Source organism: Phyllobates terribilis, unplaced genomic scaffold (assembly GCF_046119375.1).
Source record: "Phyllobates terribilis strain yellow unplaced genomic scaffold, ASM4611937v1 Scaffold_11__3_contigs__length_659146591, whole genome shotgun sequence".
In the NCBI taxonomy this organism is placed as follows: Eukaryota; Metazoa; Chordata; class Amphibia; order Anura; family Dendrobatidae; genus Phyllobates; species Phyllobates terribilis.
In genome coordinates, this window is record NW_027362771.1 from 131,537,951 (window position 1) to 131,562,144 (window position 24,194).

Consider the following 24,194-nt stretch of genomic DNA (forward strand, 5'->3'; position numbering starts at 1 on the left):
CTCCTTAGCTTCCTGTACTACAGCTCTACCTTGCATTTGATTAGGTTTTCCTCAGCTCACCATCCCGTTTATTCCAGGTCTCTGCCCATCCTCTGTTTACATTCTACAATGGGCGGCCTTTATCTCTCCACTTCACCCTACAGGGATGGGCATTCCTCATCATGGACTCACTGTTTGAGGCGCAGCACTCCTTCCAGTAGGCATAACCTTCAGAGATCTGGGGTAATCTTTTTGCCTTTTCTCTTCTCTGACACCCATGATAGGTGGGGGCTTCCCTTCGTGCTGTGCCACTGTTCATCAGGAACTGTCATACTTCCTTCAGGACATTCATTCCCAATGACATGATGGGTCCACTTCTGATGGGGCCTTTCACCAGTAGGATCCCTTTCTTTCCTAAATCCTTCCCACAGACAAGCATCTCAATCCTTACCACCCCTGCCCCTGGGATAGGAAATTGGCTGGCAGCTGTCAGTCGGATAATTGAGCCCCATCTGAATCGGGAGACTTTGGGGAAGTGTTAACGCAAATATGCTTCTGGCATTGTGGTCACCTGGGACCTGATGTCCATTAAGCAATGAATCCTCTGTCCATTTAACTCAGCCCACATAGTGGGACCCTCAGAAACGACATCGTCGGAGACTTCAGTCCTCTGTCTGATTGGACCTAGCCCTGCGGCGTGCTCACTTACCGCGGGGCACATTAGTGTAAAGGACGCATCCACTGTTGGCTGCCTCGAGTGGGACAGTCCCTCGACATGTCCCATATCTCCACAGATCCAGAATTCAGCACTGCAATCGTCTGATGGGTGCCTAGGCCTTTACCGCTGTTCTCTGGGTAGAGGATACCCCCGCTCTGGTTGCTCTTCATACCGAGGTGCAAAGTTCAGTGCCTGGGTAGCTGTAGGGTTTTTTCTTATGCTCCATAGTTCCCCTCTAATTTCTTGCAGCTCCTGTTGTAACTCACGGGCCCAGTCTGGTTCGGCATCATGCGCCCCTGACGTGGCCACTTCATTGCTCCTGACCAGACGGCTACAGTCAGAGGCGCTTTCTCTCGCTCCCTAGCTTCTGCTCAAACTTTGAGGATGCTCAATTTAGGATTGCAGCATTAACGCTGTTTCAGGACCTGCCTCAGTTAAGTGTCTCTCAGGCCTGCGACTAACTCATTTCTCAATACTTCATCCAGGGAGCCTGGTCCTCTATATTAACTGTTTGTTTTCTTGCTAATGTGAGACATTACTTCCTGCAGAGCATTCAATTATTGGGTAACCGTCTCTACCTCTCACTAAACCCACGAAAGAAGTGAATACATAAATTACCTAGATCAGTCATGTCACCGTGGATGTTCTCCAAAATCTTAATCACCTTATCTACCGTATCACGGTCTCGTGGTTGTCTGAACATGACCATCTGTCGGGCCTCTTCATCCAAAGTCAGCAGGCTATTTCCGTCTGTAAAGCAGGTGTCATAGGGTGCATATGTGACATACATTTTAGACGTTCAACCCAGTTCCACATTATTAAATTGTCACCCGTAAATTTTGATATGTTGCTAAGCATAGCTCTCTCTCTCTCTATGGCACTCCTGCTAAGTAGATAAGGTGCCCAAGTGGGTTTCCAACCCGTAATTGAGTAAGTGAAGAATCTTGGCACTCAAAATTTAAGTGAGTGAAACTAAATTTTATTGGTAATCCATATAGCAGTTAGCGTTTCAGTCTTAACAGACCTTCATCAGAACCGATTGCCATGTATAGTGGTCTGTCTTGAAATCCGCACAATGCAGCGCTATATGATAGTGTGACCTGCATCGCTATGGTGTGCCGCTTTTCCATAGTGGCACAGGTCACACTATCATACAGCGCTGCACTGTGCGGATTCCAAGACCACTACACACGGCAATCAGTTCTGATGAAGGTCTGTCAAGACCGAAACGTTAACAACTATATGCATTGCCAATAAAATTTTGTTTCACTCACTGCAATTTTGAGTGCCAGGTTTCTTCACTTATATTTGATTATATTTCCAAATGGAGGAATGGCATATCCATGTAGTATAAAATTACAAGTTCTTCTTTATTTAGTAAGCATACAGACAGAAGTTGGTTTGCATGTTTCTAGTTGAAGGTATCTCCCTTAGTCATATAATTGATTACAATATTTAAAAAAAAATCCCTATCAGTTTAAAAAATATATATATGTAGGAAAACCTCCTTAAGATATTTTGTTTTCATGGTTTTAATGACCCACTTTCAATTAGAGAAACCAAAGACTGACTGTGGTTACATTAATCTTTCCTTTATGATGGTGCTTCATAGGAACAAAAATGTGTGGTCATGTTCCCCTGCTGTGAGACACCTTGTTATCAGTTATCAATGGGGAATCCTTTAAACAAACTGAAAATCTCCAAAGCAGAGAAATCAGTTAACAAGTTCAGATTTGACATTTTTGATTTTGTAACCTCCTTTTGAGAGTTGTAAATTAGGAATGATCATTGATTTTATTACTAATCACAATTTTAAGATAGGCAACAAAACATAGTAATTGATGGCATCTAATTCATCAGTATAGAAGATTCTCCAATGTAACACATTTTATTAATTTAATGTATTAATAGTTTTATTTTTATACTTACATAATAATTAATAACACTCCTGCTTTGCTTGTACTTAAAGCCAGCCATGCAGATAAAACACACATAGGCGCACACAGAATGGAGGTCACCCTGAATTGAAATAAAAGCAGAACTTACATTATCATAAAATAAGAAACTCTGAATTGAACATGGTATAGAAATAGAAAAAAAAGAAATTGGTATATGTGTATAGGCAAAATGAATGCTAATGGCTCCTTGAGGGTGTAAGGTCACATTGTAACCAATGCCAATTTGGTCAGCATTTTAGTTTTTAAAATGTAGGCATGCCATACTATAGAATTTATTTTCTTGCCATTTGACGAACACTACCCATTTCCTGGCAGATGTACAGAGTCTGGATCAGCAAGAGAATCCAAAACTTGCTTGTGTAAATTGGTTAGTACAGTTATATGAAAAAGTTTGGGCACCCCTATTAATCTTAAGCTTAATGTTTTATAAAAATTGGTGTTTTTGCAACAGCTATTTCACTTTGATATATGTAATAACTGTTGGACACAGTAATGTTTCTGCCTTGAAATGAGGTTTATTGTACTAACAGAAAATGTGCAATCTGCATTCAAACAAAATTTGACAGGTGCATAAGTATGGGCACCTCACCAGAAAAGTGACATTAATATTTAGTAGATCCTCCTTTTGCAAAAATAACAGCCTCTAGTCGCTTCCTGTAGCTTTTAATGATTTCCTGGATCCTGGATGAAGGTATTTACAAAACAATTCCAGTTCAGTTAAGTTTGATGGTCGCCGAGCATGGACAACCCTCTTCAAATGATCCCACAGATGTTCAATGATATTCAGGTCTGGGGACTGGGATGGCCATTCCAGAACATTGTAATTGTTCCTCTGCATGAATGCCTGAGTATATTTGGAGCAGTGTTTTGGATCATTGTCTTGCTGAAAGATCTATCCCCTGCGTAACTTCAACTTTGTCACTGATTCTTGAACATTATTGTCAAGAATCTGCTGATACTGAGTGGAATCCATGCGTCCCTCAACTTTAACAAGATTCCCGGTGCCGGCATTGGCCACACAGCCCCAAAGCATGATGGAACCTCCACCAAATTTTACTGTGGGTAGCAAGTGTTTTCTTGGAATGCTGTGTTTTTTTGCTGCCATGCATAACGCCTTTTTGTATGACCAAACAACTGAATCTTGGTTTCATCAGTCCACAGGACCTTCTTCCAAAAAGAAATTGGCTTCTCCAAATGTGCTTTTGCATACCTCAGCCGACTCTGTTTGTGGCGTGCTTGCAGAAACGGCTTCTTTCGCATCACTCTCCCATACAGCTTCTCCTTGTGCAAAGTGCGTTGTATAGTTGACCGATGCACAGTGACACCATCTGCAGCAAGTTGATGCTGCAGCTCTCTGGAGGTGGTCTGAGGATTGTCCTTGACTGATCTCACCATTCTTCTTCTCTACCTTTCTGATGTTTTTCTTGGCCTGCCATTTCTGGCCTTAACAAGAACTGTCCCTGTGTTCTTCCATTTCCTTACTATGTTCCTCACAGTGGAAACTGACAGGTTAAATCTCTGAGACAGCTTTTTGCATCCTTCCCCTGAACAACTATGTTGAATAATATTTGTTTTCAGATCATTTGACAGTTGTTTTGAGGAGCCCATGATGCCACTCTTCAGAGGAGATTGAAACAGGAGAACAACTTGCAAGTGGCCACTTTAAGTAGCTTTTCTCATGATTGCATACACCTGGCTATGAAGTTCAAAGCTCAGTGAGGTTACAAAACCAAAAAAAGTGCTTTAGTAAGTCAGTAAAAAGTAGGTAGGAGTATTTAAAACAAGAAAATGATAAGGGTGCCCATACTTATGCACCTGTCAAATTTTGTTTGAATGCAGATTGCACATTTTCTGTTAGTACAATAAACCTCATTTCAAGGCAGAAACATTACTATGTCCAACAGTTATTACATATATCAAACTGAAATAGCTGTTGCAAAAACACCAATTTTTATAAAACAATAAGCTTAAGATTAATAGGGGTGCCCAAACTTTTTCATACAACTGTATATGATGTAAGTGTATGATAGTCAGTCAAGCTTCCATGTGCTACAGACAGTTGACAATAATGGGGAAAGTACAGTCTAGTCTCAGGAATTTTTCCAAAGGGTATCCCAAATTTCCGTATCGGTTCATCTGCTTCCTTGATGCAAAGTTAAAGAGAATCAGTCAGCATAATTTCATTCCCCAAACTATTTATAGACACATGTGGATCTGTCAAAGACGAGTCCAGTAACCCCTTTCCATGGTCAGTCCATTCCTCCATTACTGTGAAATCAGTGTTTGAATTTATATGCAAATGACGCTGAAAGACTGTAATAGATCTGAAGCCTCTGTCACTCCAACTCTATTCTCCGCCAAGTTCTGCATCCTACTGCTTGATTGATGGCTCCTTTACCTGAAGACACACAGCATAGAGGATGTCAGTTAAGCAGAAGGAGGCGGCACTGGGTGGGAAATGGAGCTGGAGTGACAGAGGCTTCAGATCTACCATAGTCCTCCAGCCTCATTTGCATATCAATTTAAACACTGATTTCTCAGACTGAGCATGTAAAGGTATTGCTGTAATTGGTTTTGAAAAAGCTATATAGTCATATAAATAGTTTGCGAGGTGAAATCCTGCTGACGGATTCCCTTTAAAATGTAACTGCACTTACTGGAGTTTCTGAATAAGCTTTCATATATGTGGCCAAAAAAATACTATTATTTCAGACTTTTAGCCTGAATTTCAGCAGTTATTCTATCTGCACCAGAAGTCTCATCAGTTTCCCATGTGATTTTTTTCTTTTATTATCTCCAATTTCTCCTGTTCTCCTCTCCATAGAGTTTTATAGCATCACGTGTACTCTGTCCACTTACTGAAAACAGATTTATAGACATGTTAGAGAAGTTTTTGAAAGTCAATCAGTCTAGAAAGACAAAAAGGCATGGACCTCTTCATGAATCGAGAGCGTCTGACTCCAGCTCGCTCCCTCATCAAGACCAGAGTGAACAATGCCATTCTTGATGAATCACGCCCATACTGTATTAAGTGTATTACAAAGTTTCTTATCTTCACTTAACCCCTTCCTGACATATTACATACTGGTATGTTATATGAAGGTTACCAAAGTAAGGCTTAAGTTCTGAGACCATATCATATCTAGAGAAGCCAGCTGTGTATCTGTATTATCTTCAATCCCTGATATTTAACCATTTAACCGGTTCCCGACCGCCCACTGTACATAAACGTCGGCGCTGCCTGGGCTCTGTGCAGCGCCGATGTTTAAAAACGGTGGGTGGTCCCGCAGCGCTCAGGACCCCCAGGGTCCTGCTAGCGTTGCGGTACCGGTTCAGAGCGATAGCTCTGACATGTGGCATCATGGGGACCTGATTGGATCAGGTCCCCATGATGTTAACCTGTTCCTATCTTCTAGATGCCGCGATCCATAGCGATCGCGGCATTTAAAAGATAGTGACAGCCGGTGATCGGCGATCGGGACCCCCCACATACCTGTCAGCGGCGGGGATACCGGTGCTGTGACCTCTGACATCATCGAGACCTGATTGGCTCAGGTCTCGATGATGTCAGCGTCACACCAGCCAATCAGAGAGATCACTAGGGAAGTTTGTTTTAGCAACAAACTTTCCCGGGCGATCTGCCTGATAAATACATTGTTTCTCCTCCGATCTCAGTGAGAGAGCAGAGGAGAAACACTGTGACAAGAGCTGTCAGCCTTGCCACAGTAAAAGTGAAAAAAATAAAAAAGAAAAAAGAAAGTAAGAGTTAGGGTTAGTCAGTCCTGTCAGTCCTGTCAGATCAGTCAGTCCTGTCAGATCAGTCAGTCCTGTCAGATCTGTCAGTCAGTCAGTCAGTCAGTCCTGTCAGATCAGTCAGTCCTGTCAGATCTGTCAGTCAGTCCTGTCAGATCTGTCAGTCAGTCAGTCCTGTCAGATCAGTCAGTCAGTCAGTCCTGTCAGATCAGTCAGTCCTGTCAGATCTGTCAGTCAGTCAGTCCTGTCAGATCTGTCAGTCAGTCAGTCCTGTCAGATCAGTCAGTCAGTCAGTCCTGTCAGATCAGTCAGTCCTGTCAGATCAGTCAGTCCTGTCAGGTCAGTCAGTCCTGTCAGGTCAGTCCGGTCAGTCCAGTCCGGTCAGTCCAGTACGGTCAGTCCAGTCCGGTCCCGTCCTTTCAGTCCGGTCCGTTCAGTCCGGTCCGTTCAGTCCAGTCAAAAAATATAAAAATAAAATGGCCCGTCAGACTTATACCGCAGAAGAGGTGTATGCCCTGCTATGTTCTGACACTGATGACAGTGCAATCTCAGATGGAGATATGGATTTTGAGGGCTTTAGTAGCGGCGACACTGAGAGCTCAGAAATGAGCAGTGATTCTGTTCCATCCTCAAGCCCAAGGACCAGTACAGTAATAGGGGCAAATAGCGCTACTGGAGAAACGTCTCCAAATCAGGGAACACTGCCCAGTACAAGCGCTGTCCCTGCTACTAGTGAATTGGCGCACGCCAGTGTACAAGGGGCGTTCGGATTCGGCTGCTCCATTCAGCCCTGATTTCAACGCCATTCCTGGTATAAATGTGGAGGTGGAAGATTTTGGACCAATTAATTTTTTTAATTTGTTTTTTACAGACAGCTTGCTAGAGCATATTGTCGTGCAAACAAATTTATATGCATCCCAATTCATATGCCAGAATCCCCGATCTTACTATGCTAGGGCAAATTTATGGACACCAACTAATGTCCCGGAAATAAAAAATTTTTTAGGACTTACATTTGCCATGGGGCTTGTTAAAAAACCGAGCATTCGATCCTACTGGTCCAACCACCCTGTTCAAGCCACCCCTATGTTTTCAGTCGTTCTGCCTAGGACCCGTTATGAAATGCTCATGCGGTTTTGGCATTTTAACGACAATAGTCAATGCCTGCCCAGAAATGCCCCAGAACATGACAGGTTATATAAAATTAGACCCATCATTGAAAATTTGTCAGAAAAATTCTTAAGCCTCTACACCCCAACACAAAATATTTCTATAGATGAGTCCCTTGTAAAATTCAAAGGAAGACTGCACCTCAAGCAATTTATCCCATCTAAAAGGGCAAGGTTTGGAATAAAGCTCTATAAAATGTGCGAAAGTTCAACCGGATACACATTCGCTTTTCACATATATGAGGGGAAAGATAGCCAACTAAACCCACCAGGATGCCCTACTTATCTGGGGACATCTGGAAAAATTGTTTGGGAGCTGATAAGTCCATTTTTTCAAAAAGGCTACAATCTATATGTGGACAATTATTACACCAGCATACCCCTATTTAAAAGTCTGGTTGAACACAACATCGGGGCTTGTGGGACCATCCGTAAAAACCGTCAGGGGTTTCCACAACCATTGGTCAACCAAAAGTTTCAAAAGGGGCAGTCAGGGGCTGTACGCAACGGAGAGCTGCTTGCCCTGAAAAATAGGGATAAGAGGGATATTTTTGTCCTCAGCTCAATCCACACAGATGCCACAAGGGCCACTGTAGAACTAGGATCCACCACTCCGAAGCAAAAACCTGTGTCAGTCATTGACTACAACAAACACATGGGGGGTGTGGACCTTGCAGACCAGGTTCTACAGCCATACCAGGTATCAAGAAAGTCCTATACCTGGTATAAAAAGTTGGTTATTTATTTGTTTCAGGTGGCCACATACAATTCTTTTGTGTTGTACAAAAAAAAAAAAAAAGGTAATTGAAAATCTTGTCTTTCAAAGTGTTAGCCCCGCTCATCCATTAGAATCTGGGGATGTGAAAAGACTCACTGAGCGACATTTTATTGCACTTATTCCAGCAACGGAAACAAGAAGGAACCCCCAGAAAAGATGTCGTGTATGTGACGCGCCCCTGGGCCTGTGTCGCGCTGCGTTGCGCACGCGGGAGCTTACCCGGAGCCGGATCTCTTGAGGGTTGTAGTCTCGTGGCGGTGACCCGGTCCGTGCCCAGGGAGTCAAACTGAGCGGCGATGTAACAGCGGTAGATGTAGGACGACTACGCCACCCGTTGAATGCAGCTATGGAGCTGCCGCTGCAGGACAGTCCGCTGAGGCCGGTGGATGGATGGTGCAGCGTAGATGGTATAACCCCCAACGGGAGGGGTATGGCCTCAGGGCAGCAGATGTGGATGATGGGGGTAGCAGGAACCACTCAGAGACGGTGCGGTGTAATTCAGGGTCTTTACTGGTAACAACGATAGACCCTCCCGGAGTACTTGCTAGTGAACGGGGCCTGGTCAGTCCTTGAGCAGATGGGATCTCCCCTGGCCAGGCGGAGTTGTAGGCCTCCCAAACTGACTGTACTCTTCTGGCTACCTTGCTAGAAGCGGATATAAGTAGCCCACGTCCCTGAGTGTACCGTGTGGTGCTCACCCGTATGTCCGGTGACTCGGGGCCTTCTAATGGCTTCCGCTCCACGATGGCGGTGCTGGTCCCACGCGTGTGACCGTGCCTTCGGGTTTCTGGGCCTGAGGACCTGAAATCCCCTGCCGGTCGGCTTCTGCTGCTGGGTAAGAGTTAGTCCCCACAGCCTCGGACGCCGGGTCCGGTAAGAAAGCTTCTCAGTCAGGGCGAGCTCTGCAGCTGCCAGCCCCTGACTCGTAGTAGTATTGCTTCTGCTGTTTCTTGTCTCTACTCTCCTTGACTCCAGGCTCAGGCCCCTGGACAGGGCCTGCCTGTGGAGCAGAGCCCATAGAGCAGCTCTGCTCCCTGTCTTCTCCTCTCAGAACTCTCTACCCTGCCTCAGCCCCAGGTTTATATAGGGGAAGTCCTTCCCCTTCCAAGACTGGGCAGGAGGTGTGGCATGCACAGGATCCCTGACCAAAGGACCTCCCACCTGCTCTCAGACGTAATATCTCTATCACTGTGGCAACCAGACCCCTGGGGTGTCACATTCCCCCCTAGTGAAATTTAGTACTCCGGGACTAAACATATTTTTGTAACATAACAAAGTATAAACAATAACATTACAATAAGGAAACGCATAAAGCTGGTCACGGCGTGTCCGTAACCGGGTGCAGTCTTTGAAGAAAGCAAGGTGTCCATTTCACCAAAACAGGGAGACGTAACCAGGTAGGGGTCTGTCCTACCCCGAGTCCTTAACAGTCTTTTAGTCCATCCTGGGTTACGCTCCACTAACTGTACAAAGGATTCCCGGTAAATCCACCAAGGACTCCTATAAATAACTGGAAACACAAAATTATACACAAGCAACAATACACAGATAAACATAAATAAAACAATTTATACACTTCAAATCCTCCAGCGTGCGGGTAACTGGCCTCTAGTGGCCCTAGTGGACCTACGGAGCTGACTGTCTGGCCCTGAACTACAGGGTGTAGGAGCTGTCAAGGGTAAACTGGGCAGCTGTCTACCGGCTCTTTGTCTCACTAGGGGTACGGCAGGCTCACTATAAGCAGAGGGTTGATCCTCCTGTTCTGCTTGTGTGGAGTCTTCTGCCTCCTGGACCGGCTGTTCTTCCAGCTCTACCTGTTGCTCCGTAGGTGCTTGGGATGCTGGTTGGAGGAAGGTGAGTACGGGTACCACAACTGCACCATTGACTTGAGTCCAAGACCGAGGGAAGTCCCCGAGCACAGTACTAACCATATCTTCCCTTTCCTCTACGGGTCGATGGTCTTCTTGTTCCTCTTCAGGGTTCCTCAGTTGTTCGGGACACTTCTTCAGGTGGTCCCGGGATACAATGGCTGTGGTTTCCCCTCCGTCTTTACTGATGGTACAAACCTTCGGGTTCTCGTGGCTTGAGGGCAGTACGGTGTACAGGTCCTTCTCCCACTGGTCATCCAACTTGTGGAGCCGTCTCTTCCTCTTCAAGACCTGCTCTCCGGGTACCAGGGGAACAGCGGGAGCATACTGGTTGTAAGTTTTCTCTTGTCTTTCCCTAGCCTGACAGAGACTTCGCTCCACGCTCTCCTGTACTCTCCGGTACTGCTGCTGCCTCTCTGTGTCCCAGTCTGTTTCTGGTGAAGTGTCCTCGGGTGTCAGGACTCCCATTTCCAGGTCAACAGGTAACTTACCAGGTCTTGCCCTCATTAGGTAAGCCGGGGTACAGTTGGTGGAACCTACCGGGATGTGGTTGTATAGGTCCACCAGATCGGGCAACTTCTCAGGCCACAGACTGCGTTCTTCCAGGGGCAACGTTTTTAGAAGATCCATTACCACCTGGTTCATTTTCTCACAAAGTCCATTAGTTTGCGGATGGTAGGGTGTCGTCCTTATCTTCCGGCAGCCATACAGATTGCAGAATTCCTGGAAGACCTCCGCTTCAAAGGCAGGTCCCTGGTCCGTCAGCACTTGGTCCGGGTACCCGTGTGGACAGCAAAAGTGCTGCTGGAATGCTCTAGCTGCTGTTTGAGCCGTTAAGTCCTTGACGGGGACGACAACCAGAAACCGGGAGTAATGATCCACGATGGTTAACGCGTAGACGTAGCCACTTCTGCTTGGGGTCAGTTTTACATGATCCAAGGCTACCAGTTCCAACGGTTGCCGGGTGACGATGGACTGCAGGGGAGTCTTCTGGCTGGCACGGTCCTTCCTTCTCAGGTTGCACGGGCCACAGTCTCTGCACCACTTCTCGATGGTTCCCCTCATGCCTACCCAGTGGAACCGCTCGCGCAGCAGGAACTCCAGCTTCTTCCACCCGAAGTGTCCAGCTCCGTCGTGGTATGCCTCCATCACCATGGCTGCGTCTCTTCGTGGCACCACTACTTGCCAGAGTAATTCATGCGTCCGGGAGTTAACCATTCTGCGGCACAACTTCCCTTTGTAAAGGAACAGTCGACTCTTCTCTGCCCATAGTTGTTTGGCTTCCTCCGGAGCGTCTGGTTCAAGGCGAGCCTCCGGCCGAGTCAGCATCTCCTTCACCAGTCGGACGGCAGGGTCGCTGTCTTGCGTTTCCGCCCAGTTGTAGTGGGGTAAGGGGTTCAACGTAGCAGCCTGCTTACTCCTTACCCGGTGGGAATACTGGATAGTCCCATAACGGTGGAATGCAGGGAGTTCAACTTCTTCCAGTCCCTCCGGATCTTCTCCTTCGTCCGGCAGGTTGGGCATCCTGGACAGGGCGTCCGCGTTAGTATTGGAGCGCCCTGCCCGGTATTTGATTATGAACTCGTAGTTGGACAGACGGGCCATCCACCTCTGCTCCAGGGCACCGAGTCTTGCCGTGTCCAGGTGTGTCAACGGGTTGTTATCCGTGTACACGGTGAACCGGGAAGAAGCAAGGTAATGCTTAAAGCGCTCAGTGACTGCCCATACCACGGCCAGGAACTCTAGCTTAAATGAGCTATAATTCTCGGGGTTCCTTTCGGTGGGTCGCAGTTTTCGGCTGGCGTAGGCGATTACTCGTTCTTTCCCCTGCTGGATCTGGGACGGTACGGCTCCTAGCCCGATGTTACTGGCGTCGGTGTAGAGGATGAAGGGCTGGCTATAATCCGGGTACGCCAAGATTTCATTCCCCGTGAGGGCCATCTTCAGCTGGCGGAAGGACTCTTCTTCTAGCTCTTCCCATTTGAAGGGCGGCTTCTGGTTCTTGGCCTTCCGGGACTGGCCTATCAGGAGGTCCTGCATAGGCGCTGCCTTTTTGGTGAAACCGGGAATAAACCTTCGGTAGTAGCCTACCAACCCGAGGAACTGCCGCACTTCTTTTACGCTGGAGGGGCTTGGCCATCCCTTAATTGCGGTGATCTTATCGGGGTCGGGAGCCACTCCATCAGCGCTCACCACGTGTCCCAGGTACTGCACCTTTGGTTTCAGGAGGTGACACTTGGAGGGTTTCACCTTTAGGCCGTAACTCGCCAGAGCTTCGAACACCTCCGCCAGGTGTTTCAGGTGGTCCTCATAAGTTTTGGAGTATACGATGACATCGTCCAGGTACAACAGGACCGTCTCGAAGTTTCTGTGGCCCAGACAGCACTCCATTAATCGTTGGAAGGTTCCTGGGGCGTTGCAGAGTCCGAACGGCATGCAGGTGAACTCGCTAAGTCCCATCGGGGTGGTGAATGCGGTCTTCTCCCGGTCCGCCTCTGCTACAGGAACCTGCCAGTACCCGCTAGTGAGATCCAAGGTAGAGAAGAAGTTAGCAGACCTTAAAGCAGCCAATGACTCCTCTATCCTTGGTAAGGGGTACGCACCCTTGTGTGTGATACGGTTGATTTTCCGGTAATCTACACACATCCTCATGGTGTTGTCTTTCTTTTTGACTAAAACTAGCGGGGCTGCCCAGGGGCTACAACTATCCCGGATTACCCCAGCCTCCTTCATGTCTCTAAGCATCCCCTTGGCGTGTTGGTAATGTGCAGGGGGTACGGGTCGATACCTCTCTTTTATGGGAGGATGATCTCCCGTGGGGATGCGGTGTTCTACCCCCTTGACTCGCCCGAAGTCTAACGGGTGTTTACTAAACACTCTCTCATACTCTTGAACCACCCGGTAGACTCCCTGTTTCTGGTGGGAGGGAGTGGAGTCAGTTCCCAAGTGTAGTTGCTGACACCAATCCTCCATTACTTTCTTAGAGCCGTTACCTTCCTCCGGGTGAGATGGAGGCAAGGGTTCCACAGACTGTATAGAGTTTTGGTTGATGGTATATAATTTTGCTAGCGTGGCATACCGGGGCAGGTACACTTCCCTCTCCCCGATATTGATTATGCGAACGGGCACCCTCCCATGGCGTACATTGACCACCCCCCGTGCTGTCAAAATGGTGGGCCTACTGTCTGAGTAAACTGGTTCTACCATTGCCTGGTAATCTCTACCTCTCAGACCAATAGCTGCCCGGCACCAAATCATCATTTCACTTTTTGGGGGCATGGCAATAGGGAAAGGGTCACACATTCTTACGCTACCAATCTCACCGCCGGAGAGTTCCACCTGTTGCCGTCGCATCAGTGCCCGGATCTCTTTCTGGAGCACTCGCTGCTCGCCAGAGCTGGCGTTCTTGGCAACCTGCTGTAGAAGGAAAATCACCTCTGCAAGACAATTTTCAATTACATTAGTTCCTAGAGTTATTTTTGGGTGGCTCTCATGTTTGTCAATGTCTACAATGATCAGTCCCTGTGCTGCCAGTTCGACTCTACCGATTTTGATGGTCACCTCTTTAAATCCGATCTGTGGCACGGGCTGGCCATTGCTGGCAATGATACTCAAGTCGTCGTCAGGGTAGCGGGTAATATCCGAGTCATTCCAGTACTGCTTAAAGAGCACGTACGGGATGGTGGTGACCTGTGACCCGGTGTCCAGTAGGGCACTCATGGGAATGCCATCCAGTACCACAGGCAAGACTGGACGTCCTCCCACATATCTGTCGCGCCAGTTCGATGGGCCTGGTGATCTTTTTCCTGGGGGTTGGCCCTCTACCTCAGGTTGTGCCCGTTTAAAGAACAGTACCTTGCCATATGTCCAGGTTGATTGCAGCGGCGGCAGATGGGTCGTCCGTCCTCGCTGTATCGGTCACTGGGTCTTCCTCTGGCCGGTGGGGTCCTCCTTGGTCAACGCCACGGGATGTCCTCCGGTCCGGATGCCAGCTGGATCTTCCCTGGGGTGGAAGCCTGTAAAGACTGCACAGTTCGGGTTAGCGCAGCAACGCTCTTAGCTAGCTCTTGGACCTGATGGTGTAGGTCTGGAGCCGGGTCATTGTCCAAAGCCTGCGCATCAGCTCCCACAGGCCCTGCCGACAAGGGCGCCGCCTCCTGGTGGTAAGTGATAGCAGGGCGCTTGTGGGTCACAACGCCACCCGGTGCCGGTTCTCGGAGCACCCGGATGGCTCTGTCCTTGAACTGTGCAAAGCCCAGATGGGGATCCTGTAAGGCCATTGCCCGCAACTGGGTTCGGTGGGTATTACAATACAGTCCCTCTATAAACTGTTCGGTCAACAGCCTGTCCTCGTTTCCCACTCCATCAGGGTCGGTCTGCTTAATGGCCCTCAGGGCCTCTTGTAGGTTTAGTGCATAGTCCCTTATACTCTCATGCGCTCGCTGCTTGCACCCGTAGAATCTAAGCTTAATCTCGGCTGAGGTGCGGGTATCAAAGGTGTCCTTCAGCCGGGTTAGTATCCCTGCGACAGTCTTCCTCCCAGGTGGCCAGGATTTTACTTCCCTTTTGGCTGCCCCGGTTAGTTGGGCCACCAGGATGCTCACTTTTTGCTCTTCTGTGAGGGGGTACACCTGGAAGAGGCTATCCAGCTTTTCTCTAAAGTCATGCAGGGTATGTGACTCCCCTGAGTACTGGGGTAGCCAAGCTGCTCCCGGGATATAGGGCATGGTGAAGGGCATAACTGCAGCAGCGGTAGCGCTGGCGGGGGTTGAGGCAGTGAAGCTCTCCTCCGTATCCGACATCTTCCTCCCCCCAGTGGACCGTGGCCTACCTTGCGATGATCCTGTTCCGCAGGCCGCGGCTCCGCAGTGGATCGTCAGGGTTGAGGACCTTCCGTCGCGCTCCTGTGACGTCGGCGTCTGCTGGGCTCCTTCCAGGACCTTACGCAACGTCCGGACGTGAGGCGGGGCTTCAGTTCTCGCGCGCTTTCGGAGTCCACGCCCCTCTTCTTCCCGCGCGGCGTCCTCAAGATGGCGTCCAATGGCGGGAAAACTCCACGGATGGCGGGAAGAAGGCAGAAGATGGCGCCGGATGGCGGGAAACTTCACCGATGGCGGGAAGAAGGCTGAAGATGGCGCCGGATGGCGGGAATCTTCACCACAGGTAAGTTTGAAAAGTCTCTTTTTCAGGCACGCAGTACCCGGTGGTTGCGGGCACGAAATCCTGCCGACTACGCCAAAGTTGACGCGCCCCTGGGCCTGTGTCGCGCTGCGTTGCGCACGCGGGAGCTTACCCGGAGCCGGATCTCTTGAGGGTTGTAGTCTCGTGGCGGTGACCCGGTCCGTGCCCAGGGAGTCAAACTGAGCGGCGATGTAACAGCGGTAGATGTAGGACGACTACGCCACCCGTTGAATGCAGCTATGGAGCTGCCGCTGCAGGACAGTCCGCTGAGGCCGGTGGATGGATGGTGCAGCGTAGATGGTATAACCCCCAACGGGAGGGGTATGGCCTCAGGGCAGCAGATGTGGATGATGGGGGTAGCAGGAACCACTCAGAGACGGTGCGGTGTAATTCAGGGTCTTTACTGGTAACAACGATAGACCCTCCCGGAGTACTTGCTAGTGAACGGGGCCTGGTCAGTCCTTGAGCAGATGGGATCTCCCCTGGCCAGGCGGAGTTGTAGGCCTCCCAAACTGACTGTACTCTTCTGGCTACCTTGCTAGAAGCGGATATAAGTAGCCCACGTCCCTGAGTGTACCGTGTGGTGCTCACCCGTATGGCCGGTGACTCGGGGCCTTCTAATGGCTTCCGCTCCACGATGGCGGTGCTGGTCCCACGCGTGTGACCGTGCCTTCGGGTTTCTGGGCCTGAGGACCTGAAATCCCCTGCCGGTCGGCTTCTGCTGCTGGGTAAGAGTTAGTCCCCACAGCCTCGGACGCCGGGTCCGGTAAGAAAGCTTCTCAGTCAGGGCGAGCTCTGCAGCTGCCAGCCCCTGACTCGTAGTAGTATTGCTTCTGCTGTTTCTTGTCTCTACTCTCCTTGACTCCAGGCTCAGGCCTCTGGACAGGGCCTGCCTGTGGAGCAGAGCCCATAGAGCAGCTCTGCTCCCTGTCTTCTCCTCTCAGAACTCTCTACCCTGCCTCAGCCCCAGGTTTATATAGGGGAAGTCCTTCCCCTTCCAAGACTGGGCAGGAGGTGTGGCATGCACAGGATCCCTGACCAAAGGACCTCCCACCTGCTCTCAGACGTAATATCTCTATCACTGTGGCAACCAGACCCCTGGGGTGTCACATATGTACTAAGAGAGGAATGAGGCGTGATACCCGCTACTATTGCCCACAATGCCCATCATTGCCAGCCTTATGCGTCACTGACTGCTTTAAAATCTTCCACACAGAACCACGTTTTTAAACTGTAAAAATGTATCCCAATTTGTCATTCAAACATTTGGTTCATTTAGTGAATGACACATTCGAGTAGAGCTCACTTAATTTCCAGGGGGAGGTTCTCCAGAATCTAAACCTTCCATTGCGTGCTTGTTTCTGGAAATCATCCATTGAGTTAAAACGGTCACTAAACCCATAGATGAATTCCCAGAGGGGTGTCATTTCCAAAATGGGGTCACTTCAGGGGGGATTCTTTAGCTCTGGTACTCTGAAAAGTGCCAGAACAGCATAATCCCCCCTGAAGTGACCTCATTATGGAAATGACACCTCTGTGGGAATTCATCTATGGGTTTAGTGACCATTTACCTATCTACTTATTTTCCCACCACTAGATTAATTTATACAGAGGAGTAGATTGTAAAATTTGGTCACTTGTTGTGGGTTTCCTCTGTTTAGGCACCTCAGGGGCTCTCCAAATGCAACATGGCGTCCGCTATCCATTCCAGTCAAATTTCCATTCCAAAAGTCAAATGGCGCTCCTTACCTTCCGAGCCATGCCGTGCACCCAAACAGTGGCTTTGCACCACATATGGGGTATCAGCGTGCTCAGGAGAAATTGCACAACATATTTTGGGGTCCATTTTTTCTGGCTGCCCTTGTGAAAATTAAAAATTTGAGGCTAAAGTAGCAGTTTTGTGTTAAAAATTTTTTTTTTTATTTTCACACTTCAACATTATAAAATTCTGTGAAGCCCCTGGGGGTTCAAGGTGCTCACCACACATCTAGATAAGTTCCTTGAGGGGTCTAGTTTCCAAAATGGGGTGACTTGTCGGGGGCTTCCTCTGTTTAGGCACCTCAGGGGCTCTCCAAATGCAACATGGCGTCCGCTATCGATTCCAGTCAAATTTCCATTCCAAAAGTCAAATGGCGCTCCTTACCTTCCGAGCCATGCCGTGCGCCCATACAGTGGTTTTGCACCACATATGGGGTATCAGCGTGCTCAGGAGAAATTGCACAACACATTTTGGGGTCCATTTTTTCTGGCTGCCCTTGTGAAAATTAAAAATTTGAGGCTAAAGTAGCAGTTTTGTGTTAAAAATGTGTTTTTTATTTTCACACTTCAACATTATAAAATTCTGTGAAGCCCCTGGGGGTTCAAGGTGCTCACCACACATCTAGATAAGTTCCTTGAGGGGTCTAGTTTCCAAAATGGGGTGACTTGTTGGGGGTTTCCTCTGTTTAGGCACCTCAGGGGCTCTCCAAATGCAACATGGCGTCCGCTATCCATTCCAGTCAAATTTCCATTCCAAAAGTCAAATGACGCTCCTTACCTTCCGAGCCATGCCGTGCGCCCAAACAGTGGTTTTGCACCACATATGGGTATCAGCGTGCTCAGGAGAAATTGCAAAACACATTTTGGGGTCCATTTTTTCTGGCTGCCCTTGTGAAAATTAAAAATTTGAGGCTAAAGTAGCAGTTTTGTGTTAAAAATGTGTTTTTTTATTTTCACACTTCAACATTATAAAATTCTGTGAAGCCCCTGGGGGTTCAAGGTGCTCACCACACATCTAGATAAGTTCCTTGAGGGGTCTAGTTTCCAAAATGGGGTGACTTGTTGGGGGTTTCCTCTGTTTAGGCACCTCAGGGGCTCTCCAAATGCAACATGGCGTCTGCTATCGATTCCAGTCAAATTTCCATTCCAAAAGTCAAATAGCGCTCCTTACCTTCTGAGCCATGCCGTGCGCCCAAACAGTGGTTTTGCACCACATATGGGGTATCAGCGTGCTCAGGAGAAATTGCACAACACATTTTGGGGTCCATTTTTTCTGGCTGCCCTTGTGAAAATTAAAAAGTTGAGGCTAAAGTAGCAGTTTTGTGTTAAAAATGTGTTTTTCTATTTTCACACTTCAACATTATAAAATTCTGTGAAGCCCCTGGGGGTTCAAGGTGCTCACCACACATCTAGATAAGTTCCTTGAGGGGTCTAGTTTCCAAAATGGGGTCACTTGTTGGGGGTTTCCTCTGTTTAGGCACCTCAGGGGCTCTCCAAATGCAACATGGCGTCCGCTATCGATTCCAGTCAAATTTCCATTCCAAAAGTCAAATGGCGCTCCTTACCTTCCAAGCCATGCCGTGCGCCCAAACAGTGGCTTTGCACCACATATGGGGTATCAGCATGCTCAGGAGAAATTGCACAACACATTTTGGGGTCCATTTTTTCTGGATGCCCTTGTGAAAATTAAAAATTTGAGGCTAAAGTAGCAGTTTTGTGTTAAAAATGTGTTTTTTTATTTTCACACTTCAACATTATAAAATTCTGTGAAGTCCCTGGGGGTTCAAGATGCTCACCACACATCTAGATAAGTTCCTTAAGGGGTTTAGTTTCCAAAATGGGGTGACTTGTTGGGGGTTTCCTCCGTTTAGGCACATCAGGGGCTCCCCAAATGCAACATGGCGTCCGCTATCGATTCCAGTCAAATTTCCATTCCAAAAGTCAAATGGCGCTCCTTACCTTCCAAGCCATGCCGTGCGCCCAAACAGTGGCTTTGCACCACATATGGGGTATCAGCGTGCTCAGGAGAAATTGCACAACACATTTTGGTGTCCATGTTTTCTGGCTGCCCTTGTGAAAATTAAAAATTTGAGGTTAAAGTAGCAGTTTTGTGAAAAAAAGTTAAATGTTCATTGTTTTCTTCCACATTCCAAAAATTACTGTGAAGCACCTGAAGGGTTAATAAACTTCTTGAATGTGGTTTTGAGCACCTTGAGGGGTGCAGTTTTTAGAATGGTATCACTTTTGGGTATTTTCTGTCATAAAGGCTCCTCAAAGTCACTTCAAATAAGATGTGGTCCCTAAAAAATGTTTTTGTAAATTTTGTTGTAAAAATGAGAAATCGCTGGTCAACTTTTAACCCTTATAGCTTCCTAGCAAAAAAAATTTGGGTTCCAAAATTGTGCTGATGTGAAGTAGACATGTGGGAAATGTTATTTATTAACTATTTTGTGTGACATATCTCTCTGATTAAAGGGCATGAAAATTCAAAGTTTGAAAATTGCAAAATTTTCTAAATTTTCGCCAAATTTCCGATTTTTTCACAAATAAACGCAAGTGATATCGAAGAAATTTTACCACTATCATGAAGTACAATATGTCACAAAAAAACAGTCTCAGAATCAGGGGGATCCGTTGAAGCGTTCCAGAGTAATTACCTCATAAAGTGACAGTGGTCAGAATTGAAAAAATTGGCCCGGTCACGAAGGCAAAAACAGGCTCTGGCGCGAAGTGGTTAAATGCCACTGTCAATCCAGCTCTCATCGGTACACCATGGCGCGATCATGTAGGGTTGATCGTTTGTAATGGCAGCCTTGGTCCTGGTGTAGGCTTGCAAAAAACAAGCCCTCATATGTCTATGTTGGCAGAAAAATAAAAAAAATATGGCTCTTGAAAGAAAGGGAGGAAAAAAGCAGAAGCACAAAAGGCAAAAAAAATTGCCTGGTCGTGAACATGATGAGATTAAAATGTTCATTTTTTAAACAAATGGCAGTCGTCAATAAGTGGTACTGCTCCATTTAAAGAAGGACTCCCATCAAAGTTTTTATCCGGTTAATATATTGCAATCATCATATTATATGGCACTTTGTACTTACAATTGCTCATTTTGCCTTTCTACTCAGCTAATTCTTCTCTTTTTTCTGCTCTATACAGAAACAGAAAGTCTCTTGTTCTAGTATGACTCATTCCCCTTTTCAACTCCTGCCCAGCTGTTCCGCTCCTCCCTCCTTCCATAGACTTCTACAGTGACCCATGACTTGCGTAGACAAAATTGACCTCCTGTTTATACATAGAGCTTAGAAGGATTCAGCTAGTCAGATTTTAATCACGTGATATCATAGACCTAATGGAAAGCAGAAGAATTAGCTGGGTAGAAAGGCAAAATGAGCAATTCTAAGTCACAGTGTCATATAATATGATGAGTGCAATATATTAAGAGGATAAAAACTTTGATGGGAGTGCTTCTTTAAAGTCTATGGGACTGAAGAAGATTGCAGACTGACTAAACTTGGCTACATTTTTAGTATTAAACACTTGGGTTTATTATAGAGTAACTAAACCTTCAGGAAGTTTTTTCATTTTTGCCGAATGGACCCCTAAAGTGCCTCATGCCTGCACACAAATTGAACTAGAGATTCAATAGAAAGCATAGGCTTTGTAGTAATATTTTTCAAAAGTTTCATGACTCTCAATTGCTTTTTGAGGAAGTTTTTTTAAGCTGATAGAGTCATGGCCGAAAGCGTCGGCACCGTTGAAATTGTACCAGAAAATGAAGTATTTCTCCCAGAAAATTATTGCAATTACACATGTTTTATTGTACACACATTTATTTCCTTTGTGTGTTTTGGAACAACACAAAAAAAACTGCGAAAAAACGCAAATTGGACATAATTTTACACAAAATCCCCAAAATGGGCTGGACAAAATTATTGGCACCCTAAACTTAATATTTGGCGACGCACCCTTTGGAATAAATAACTGCAATCAATTGGTTCCTATAACCATCAACAAGCTTCTTACACCTCTTAACTGGAATTTTGGACCACTCTTCTTTTGCAAAGTACTCCAGGTCTCTCATATTTGAATGGTGCCTTCTCCCAACAACAATTTTAAGATCTCTCCACAGACTATCCTGAGTTGCAACCTTTCATCAATTTTTCTCTGCTGTCTACGTCCATGGAGATTAGCTACAGTGTCATGGGTTATAAACCTCTTGACTATGTTGCACATCGTGGATAAAGGAACATTAAGATCTCTGGAGATGGGCTTGTAACCTTGAGATTGTTGATTTTTCAACAATTTTGGTTCTCAAGTCCTCACACAGTTCTCTTCTCCTTCTGTTCTCCATGCTTAGTGTGGCACACACACAGACATACAATGCAAAGATTTAGTCAACTTCTCCCCTTTTTATCTGGTTTCAGGTGTGATTTTCATATTGCCCACACCTGTTACTTGCCACAGGTGAGTTTGAACGAGAATCACATGCTTGAAACAAAGTTGTCTACCCACAATTTTGGAAAAGTGCGAACAATTTTTTCCAGCCCATTTTTGGGTGTTTGTGTGAAATTCTGTCCAATTTGTCTTTTTTTTCTTTATTTTTTTTGTGTTGTTCCAATACACACAAAGGAAATAAACATGTGTATAACAAATCATGTGTAATTAAAATAATTTTCAGGGAGAAATACTTAATTTTCTGTAACAATTTCAAGGGTGTCAACACTTTTGGCCATGAGTGTATACATTTACATAGGAATTGATGTCCTCCAAGCCCACCCCCCAGTACCTCTGCCATCCCTGGGTCTCTCCTGCTATGTCCCCCGGCCCTCTGCCTCCTCTTCCTGAAAAAAAATGGCGGGCGCTTGCGTGGTGTGCCTGCCGAGATCTGCCGGCCGGCACCCGACAACATCAGGGATTTTTCCCATTGGTTCCTTTTGATCATTAGAATTCACCCTATCACAGTGATCAAAAGCCAATGCTTAGTATGTCACCCCCCTACACCTGTGTCAACCCCTTAGTCAGATTATTTTTTTATTTTATAGTTTTTATTTCTTTTGCTTTTTGCCATTAAAGTTAGAGTTGGGCTGAGGGTTAGGGTTGGGCTAAGGGTTAGTATTGGGTTTAGGGTTATGGTTGGGCTAAGGGTTACGGTTGGGTTAAGAGTTAGGGTTGGCTAAGGATTAGGGTTGGGCTTAGGGTTTTCAAAAGATTAAAAATAAAATGATGACAATATGATGACTAGATTGTCATATTGAATATGTCATTATTAGTGTTGAGTGCAAGTGCTCGCTACTCGAGTTTGCATTGGGCTGCTCGATTATGCACCGAGTATCGCGGGTGCTCGAGTGACATGCTCGAGTCTCCACCCCATATGTTTTGCAGCTGTTAGACAGCCAAAAAACATGCAGGGATTGCCTGCCATACATGAGCAATCCCCGCATGTTTTTTTGGGTGTCTAACAGCTGCAAAACATGCGGGGCGGAGACTCAAGCATATCACTCGAGCACCTGTGATACTCGGTGCATAACCGAGCAGCCCAATGCAAACTCGAGTAGCGAGCACTTGCACTCAACACTAATAATGACATATTCAATATGACAACCTAATATTATCAAATTCTGTGTAGTACTTTTGGGTGCAAAATCCTTAGTATACCCCTGGATAAAATCCTTGAAGTATGCAGTTTCCAAAATGGGGTCAATTGTGGGGGGTTTCTGCTGTTTGGGTGCCTTAGGGGCCCTGCAAATGTGACATCTGGCCTGCAATCTATTTCAGCCAATTTGTGTTCCAAAATTCGAATATTGCTTCTTCCATTTCTAGCCCTGCCGTTTGTCCAAATAGAACTTTTTGACTTCATTGGGGTATCGCCGCACTCATAAAGTGGGTAACAAACTGTTTACGTTTTGGTGTTACCTCTTGCAAAAGTAAAAAATTTGGGGCTAAAGCAAGATTTTTGTGAAAAAAATTAACTTTTCCAATATGACGGCCTAATGGTATCAAATTCTGTATCGTACCTGTGAGTTCAAAATGCTCACTATACCCCTGGATAAAATCGTTGAGGGGTCTAGTTTCCAAAATGGGGTCACTTGTGGGGAGTTTCCATTGGCGTATCAGGGGCTCGCCAAATGGTGCTGCTTCCCAGGAAAAATTGCACAACAAATTTTGGGGTTCATTTTCTCCTGTTACCCTTGTGAAAGTTAAAAATTTGGGGCTAAAGTAAAATTTTTGTGAAAAAAAAGTAAAATGTTCAATTTTTCCTTCCACATTTCATTAATTCCTGTGAAGGGTTAATAAATTTCTTGAATGTGGTTTTGAGGACTTTGAGGGGTGCAGTTTTTAGAATGGTGTCACTTTTGGGTATTTTCTGTCATATAGCACCCCCAAAGTCACCTGAAATGTGGGTAGTCCCCAAAAAAAGTTTTTGAAATTTTGTTGCAAAAATGAGAAATTGCTGATCAACTTTTAACCCTTCTAACTTCCTAAAAAAAAATTAGGCTTCAAAAATTATACAGATGTAAAGTAGACATATGGGAAATGTTATTTATTAATTATTTTGTGTGGTATATCTATCTGACTTAAGGGCATAAAAATTGAAAGTTTGAAAATTGTGAAATTTTCAAATTTTTTTCGGTCAAATTTTTTATAGTTTCATAAATATGCCCAAATCATATCTACCAAAATTTATCACTAACATGAAGTACAATATGTCATGAAAAAACAATCCAGAACCACTGGGATACGTTGAAGCGTTCCAGAGTTGTTACCTCTTAAAGTGACACTGGTCAGATTTCAACAATTTGTCCTGGTCTTTAAGGTCAAAATTAGCTCTGACACATAAGGATGTAGAGACCTCACCTCAATGGCTGGGAACAAAACAGAGCTAAAATACAGCGTGTGCATGAGCCCTAGGTAGATATTGAGGACTAAATCAGCCCAACACTGGTTTAGACCAGTTATCTCAACTACAGTTTTCACAGTCGCCCCAGCAGGTCATGTTTTCAGGATGCCCTTGGTATTGCAAAGGTGATTTCATTA

General features: G+C 46.2%; 1 long non-coding RNA gene across 1 annotated transcript in view; it reads right to left on the reverse strand.

The window, feature by feature from the left end:
* Positions 1-1,315: 1,315 nt before the first annotated feature.
* The window catches only part of LOC141165027 (uncharacterized), a 30,421-nt gene continuing 7,542 nt past the window's right edge, over positions 1,316-24,194 (reverse strand). The window contains exons 2-3 of the long non-coding RNA XR_012251031.1: positions 2,627-2,716; positions 1,316-1,447 (exon numbers count right to left, since the gene is read on the reverse strand). This is a non-coding gene — a long non-coding RNA (uncharacterized lncRNA). The remainder of the gene's footprint in view (positions 1,448-2,626; positions 2,717-24,194) is intronic.